Genomic DNA, 7,719 nt, shown 5'->3' on the forward strand with positions numbered 1-7,719 from the left:
TTGCGAAATAGGCTATCAAGTTTTTGGCGCCGTTGCCGGGGACTGGTGCTTTAATATCAAGAATAGTTGATTTTACTAGTAATCTAGATATTTTATTTCTTAGATATTTAAAAAAAAAAATCACTGATTTCATAATGCTTAACTAATATAGTATAACCAAAAATATTAAAAAAAAAAAAATCAAACTTGATTGGACATCTTGTTTCTTTGCATTGCATCTCCATAATTAACTTTAAGGGCACTTAACCCATTAATCAGATAAGGTGGGGATTTGATCACCCTTCCTTAGCCCAAAAATCACATCCTTCATCCTGCATAACCTAGACCTTAATCTAAAATCAATTAAACGTTGGCCCTAGGATATTCGAGCTCAATAGGACAAGAAAGTCCTAAAGTTAGACCGGGTTCGAATTGATTAATTGCTCGGTGTCTAAGGCAAGTGGTTTAAGAAGTGGTTTTCAATTGGTTCCGTTGTCTGACCTGGCCAACTCAGTTGGTGTCTAAGGAAAGCAACAAGCAGGAGACCTCCACATCTTACACTTACTTGGTCGAGACAGTTAGTCAGTTTTGGGCTTGGAGTGCTTGAAGGCGATCTTGGAACAGTTAGGAGCTGTCCAATCTAGGTTAACCCTAGGATAGAAAGTCCATTTTGTGCTAACTTGTTTGCCATTAAATTTAAACCTAATTAAAACACTCTTCTCTTTCATCTCTAGATTTAGGACTCCTTAGGACTCATTTCTAGCACTCTTTTTCTCTCTCTTTCCTCTTCTCTCTTCTAAAAAAAAAAAAAAAAGATAATAATCTTTCAAATTACAACTTGGAAAAGAGAATCGGGTCGACTTGTGAGAATTGAATCAAACCCCATTTCAAGTCAAAAAATGAAACGCACTTGTAAACAAATATTAAAGCAGTCAGAGAAGGAAAGAAATCTGAGGCAAAAGTAGATCCAGAAATGGCGAAGATCCAAGGAGAAAGTAATCCTAGTAGGAATAATGAGGTTGCTAGAGAAGCAAACCCCAGGGCACTGCGGGATTATGCCATGCCTACCGTGAATGGAGCTTCATCTAGCATCACAAGACCACCTGTGCAAGCAAACAACTTTGAGATCAAGCCTGCTTTGATCCAAATGATCCAGACAACAGTTCAGTTTGGAGGATTGCCCAATGATGACCCTAATGCGCACATTGCAAACTTCTTGGAGATATGTGATACCCTTAAGCATAATGGAGTGTCAGATGATGCAATTCGGCTAAGATTGTTCTCGTTTTCACTTAGAGACAAAGCTAAAGCATGGTTACAGTCTCTTCCTGCTGGCTCGATCACCACTTGGAATGACTTAGCACAAAAATTTTTGGCAAAATTCTTTCCACCTGCTAAGACTGCCAAGTTGAGGACTGATATCCAAACCTTCGTACAATTTGACATGGAGACCTTATATGAAGCCTGGGAAAGGTTCAAGGATCTGCTTAGGAGGTGTTCACACCACGGGCTGCCTAAATGGTTGGTTGTGCAAACCTTCTACAATGGGCTGAACAACCATACCAGAATTAATATTGATGCTGCTGTTGGAGGTTCATTGATGGGGAAGTCGCTTGATGAGGCCTATGATCTTTTGGAGGAAATGGCCAACAACAATTATCAATGGCCCAATGAGAGAAACATGGCGAGGAAACCTGCTGGGGTTCATGAGATAGACGCTATTACTGCACTCAATGCAAAAGTAGACACTCTTTTCAAAAAATTAGATCATTTGTCTATTAATGCTATCAATACTTGTGTGCAGACCTGTGAGATGTGTACTGGGCAACATGCTACTCGAGATTACCCGATTGACAGCTCATTCATGCCTCCAGTACAAGAACAAGTGCAATATGTGGCAAACCAAGGAAGGCAACAGAACAATCCATACTCAAACACCTACACGCCTGTCTGGAAGAACCATCCAAATTTTTCTGGGGAAATCAACAGCAACAAAAAATTATCAGAATAGAGGACCACCTGATTTTCCACAGCAAGAAAAGAAGTCTAATCTGGAAGAATTGGTTGCAACTCTCACTAAGGCCACTACTGATTTCATGGGTGAGACTAAGGCAAACTTTCAAAACCAGCAAGCTGCCATTAAAAACTTGAAAATACAAATGGGACAGTTGGCCAACATGGTAGCTAACAGAACTCAAGGGTCATTGCCTAGCAATACTGAAACGAACCCGAAGGAGCATGTGAAGACAATTACCTTGAGGAGTGGAAAACAACTAGGGGAACAACAAGGGAAAGAGCCTGTTAAAGAACAAGTAAAGGAACAAACTCAAGAAGAGACTATGGTCAAAGAGAAGCTAAAAGAGAAAAAGGAAGAGCCAGTAAAGCCCTACAATCCACCAGTTCCTTTTCCTCAAAGGCTCAAGCAAAGTAAGGATGACAAAAACTTTCTGAAGTTTTTGGAGGTCTTCAAGAAACTACACATAAATATTCTATTTGCAGAGGCATTAGCTCAGATGCCTAGTTATGCCAAATTCTTGAAGGACATCCTTTCCAAAAAGAGAAGGCTAGAGGACCATGAGACAGTCATGCTCATCGAAGAGTGCAGTGCAATCATTCAGAACAAGTTGCTATCAAAATTAAAGGATCCAGGGAGTTTTACAATTCCATGCAATATTGGCAATATCGAATTCACTAAAGCATTGTGCGATTTAGGTGCTAGCATTAACTTAATGCCTTTATCTGTTTTTAGGAAGCTTGGACTAGGGGATGTGAAACCGACCAGTGTCTCATTACAACTAGCTGATCGATCGGTGACATATCCTAAAGGCATAGTGGAGGATGTATTAGTCAAGGTGGACAAATTTATCTTCCCAGTGGATTTCATTGTCTTGGATATGGAGGAAGATAGAGAGGTTCCTTTGATATTGGGGCATCCATTCCTTGCAACTGGCAAGGCACTTATAGATGTCCATGAGGGTAAGCTTACTTTAAGAGTGGGACAAGAAGAGATAATTTTTAACATGCTTAATTCTTCTAAATATCCTCTTGAGAATGATGAATATTTTAGATTAGATGTGATTAATAAATTTGTTAGTGAAATAATTGACAATTCTGAATATGACTTGATTGATGGTGTTAAAAATAAACAGCATGTTGATGTATTAAATGATGTTGAGAAAATACAGGATTCAGTAGAGGCTAAGCCAAACCCCAAGCTTGAGCTTAAGCAGCTCCTTCTCACTTAAGATATGCATTCTTGGGAGACTCATCTATTTTTTCTGTCATTATATCTGCTCATTTGTCTACTGAACAAGAGAAAAAATTATTGCATGTGTTGAAAAAGCATAAGAGAGCATTAGGCTGGTCTATTGATGATATTAAGGGAATTAGTCCCAGTATATGCATGCATAAAATTTTAATGAAAGAAAACTACAAACCTTCAATTGAGCATCAACGTAGGTTAAATCATAATATGAAGGAAGTAGTTAGAGCTGAAGTAATGAAATTACTTGATGCAGGAATTATCTACCCTATTTCTGATAGTAGTTGGGTGAGTCCTGTTCAAGTAGTTCCTAAGAAAGGAGGGATGACTGTTATTACAAATAATAAAAATGAGCTGATACCCACTAGAACAGTCACTGGTTGGCGTGTGTGTATTGATTATAGGAAGTTAAACAAAGCCACACGAAAGGACCATTTTCCTTTGCCTTTTATTGACCAGATGCTTGAGAGATTGTCCGGATATCCCTTCTACTATTTTTTAGATGGTTATTCAGGATATTTTCAAATTCTTATTGTACCTGAGGATCAAGAAAAAACTACATTTACTTGTCCATATGGAACATTTGCATATAGGAGAATGCCATTTGGGTTATGTAATGCACCTGCAACTTTTCAAAGATGTATGATGTCTATATTCTCTGATATGGTTGAAAAATTCATTGAAATCTTTATGGATGATTTTTTAGTTTTTGGTCCTTCTTTTGATATGTATTTGACTAACCTCTCCCAAGTTCTACAGCGTTGTGAAGAAACTAATCTTGTGTTGAACTGGGAGAAATTCATTTTATGGTGCAGGAAGGAGTAGTTTTAGGCCATAAGATTTCATCTAGAGGGATAGAAGTAGACAAAGCAAAGGTGGAGGTCATTGAAAAATTACCACCACCAACATCTGTTAAAGGAGTGAGGAGTTTCTTAGGGCATGCTGGCTTCTATAGAAGATTTATAAAAGACTTCTCTAAAATTATCAAACCTCTTTGTAATTTATTGATCAAGGATGCGCCTTTTAAAATTACTAATGAGTGTTTGTTTGCTTTTATCAGATTAAAGAGAGAATTAATCTCAGCTCCTATCATCACTGCACCTGACTGAAATCTACCATTTGAACTCATGTGTGATGTAAGCGACTATGCTATAAGAGCAGTCTTAGGACAAAGAAAGGAGAATAGACTTCATGTGGTGTACTATGCGAGTCGAACACTGAATAATGCACAGTTGAACTATGCCACCACAGAGAAAGAGTTGCTCGCCATTGTTTTTGCTTTTGATAAATTTAGGCCATATCTTATAGGAGCAAAAACAATAGTTTATACTGATCACTCAGCAATTAAATATTTACTTGAAAAGAAGGATGCGAAATCGAGACTAATTCGTTGGGTGCTCTTATTGCAGGAATTTGACTTGGAGATTAGGGATAAGAAAGGAGCAGAAAATCTTGTAGCATATCACTTGTCTCGATTAGAGTTAAGTAAAGAAATTGAGAACACTGAGGTACCCATTAATGAGTCATTCCCTGATGAGCAATTATTTACATTACTCACATCTAGTACACCCTGGTATGCTGATATTGTTAATTTTAAGGCATGTGATATTATTCCTCCGAAATTTAATTACCAGTAAAAAAAAAAAATTTTTACATGATGCAAAATATTATTTTTGGGAGGATCCATATTTATATAAGTATTGTCCAGATCAGCTTATTAGGAAATGTGTGCCTGATGATGAAATTAAAAATATTTTAAAATACTGTCATTCATTAGAGTGTGGAGGCCATTTTGGACCCAACAAAACAGCTGCTAAAGTATTACAGTGTGGTTTTTATTGGCCTAACCTGTTTAAAAATGCTATTGCTTTTGTTTCTTCTTGTGACCGATGTCAAAGAACTGGAAATATTTCTTTTAGACAGGAAATGCCACTAACCAATATCCTTAAAGTAAAACTGTTCGATGTGTGGGGATTAGATTTTATGGGGCCTTTTCCACCTTCTCATTCAAATCAATACATCCTGGTGGCGGTGGATTATGTATCCAAATGGATTGAGGCAGTAGCACTTCCCTCTAATGATGCCAAGAGTGTGCTCAAGTTCTTAAAGAAATACATATTCACACACTTTGGTATTCCAAGAGCTATCATCACGGATGGAGGTAAGCATTTTTGTAATCGTTATTTGGATTCTCTATTGATAAAATATGGTGTTACTCATCGTGTAGGAACACCATATCATCCTCAAACAAGTAGACAAGTAGAGATCTCCAACCGTGAAATTAAAAGAATATTGGAGACTACTGTCAACTCATCAAGAAAGGACTGGTCCCTAAAATTAGATGATGCGTTATGGGCATATAGAACAGCATTCAAAATGCCAATTGGGATGTCTCCGTATCGTCTAGTTTATGGAAAAGCATGCCATTTACCTGTGGAGCTAGAGCATCGAGCTTACTGGGCAACTAGGTTGCTAAATTTCAATATGGAAGCTGCTGGGGAGAAAATGTTATTACAGCTTAATGAACTTGATGAGTTCCGCCTCCATGCATATGAAAATGCAAGAATTTACAAGGAGAGAATGAAAAGATGGCATGACAAACATATTGTGAGGCATGAATTCCAAGCAGGACAAAAGGTGTTGCTGTATAACTCTCGTCTAAAGCTATTTCCAGGCAAGCTCCGGTCTAGGTGGTCAGGTCCATTTGAGATTATACAAGTTTTTCCACATGGAGCTGTTGAGCTGAAGAGTGGTGATAGGACCTTCAAAGTCAATGGGCAAAGGTTGAAGGAATACATAGATGGAGGATTTGAGCAACCAAAAACCTCCATAGCACTGACATAATGCATTGGGATAGTCAAGCTAATGACTATAAACTAGCGCTTCTTGGGAGGCAACCCAAGCAATTTTTTTTTTTATTTTTTTGAGTCAATTTTAATCCTCACTATATTTTTAAGGTTTGAATGGACGTTGTTCACTTTTTGTAGGCACATTGAAGAAGATAAGAGAGATGAAATGACTGAGGACGAGTTGCAAACTCACACAAGCGCATAGGCACGCTACAAAGGGGAGTACCCCTAACCTTTAAGAATACCTTGCTATGATATGTATTGTGATGATGATCTTGTCATTGAGCATAATGTCCAATTCAGATTTGGGATGCATTTGCATGAGCATTTCGTGTTAATAATATAGGATTGCCATTATGTTTGCATCTTTATCTTTATTTTTTAATAAAATTAAAAAAAAAAAAATTGGAATGTTGATTCATTGATCACTTGTAAGGATATAGAGGGGGACAATTTTACTTTTGTATTATTGTTTGGCTATCTTAGCTTTAAATTTGGAAGTCAAATTCAGAGATTGACTGTTTTAAACTTGTAAATACTTAAATAAAATCTCGTATAGGAGATAGTTACTTTGCTTCGCCAATCCTATTTGTGAGCTTTGTTGCAATAAAATATAGACAATTTACTTGGGAGAAATGATATAGGCATTCCTTTGGCATATCCTTTTTGACCCCTTGTATTTTTTTTCATCCTATCTCATATCTACTGTTCATATTTTTTGAGAATAAATTGATTATAATGGTTAGAGCATACTGAATTTTTAGTTTTCCTTCCCTTCAAAAAAAAAAAAAAAGAAGAAGAAGAAGAAGAAAAAAAAAAAAGCACAATCTACTCCGCTGTTTCAAGTTGCCTAGTAACTAGGAGCATTCATGAGCCCCATGTTTGCTTTTACGTCAAACAGTGACTTGAATTATGAGTATGCAAAGTACTTTGAGTATATGACTTGCTGAGTAATCGGGTACCTTCATCACCAATGTCGGTATTCGCGTAAAAAGGCAAATGATGACTTAAGGAAGAGTGCCAAAGTGTATAGGCTATTCTAAAAGTATAAAATAAAACAAATAAAGGAAGGGATGTAAAGCATAAGTAATTGAGTATGCTCTGATTTATTGTGGTTAATTTATTTTCACTTATGTGACCATAACCATCATTCTTGTTGCTTGCTTTCCATTTTTTTTACCCGAAAAAGTCCTATTGATCTCTTGAGTACGTTGTTTGCACTAGTCGAGATGGGCTGATAGGATTTTGCATTCAGGATTGAATGTTTGAACCGAATTATTTTATTAAAACCTAAAGGAAGCAGGGTAGCTATTGATTGTGCGTAATTTTGTTTGAGTATGAATGAGTTTGGAATAGTTAGCTTGTCGGTTTGCCTTTCGGTTTTGAGTTGGGGTGGTTAAGTCATGGCATTTGGGTATTACTCTTTTGTGTCTAGATGGATTTTGAGTATATTAATGTTAAATAAAGTTTTTAGCATTAATTTTTTTGAGATTCTCCATTTTTGATTTGGACTTTTCTTTTGCTTGGGGACAACCAAAAACTTAGGTTTGGGGGTATTTGATGTATTGCATTTTTATAGTAATTATTATTATTAGTTTTAATGATTTTGATGAAATTGATATAATAATT

This window comes from Elaeis guineensis, chromosome 2 (genome assembly GCF_000442705.2).
Source record: "Elaeis guineensis isolate ETL-2024a chromosome 2, EG11, whole genome shotgun sequence".
Lineage (NCBI taxonomy): Eukaryota > Viridiplantae > Streptophyta > Magnoliopsida > Arecales > Arecaceae > Elaeis > Elaeis guineensis.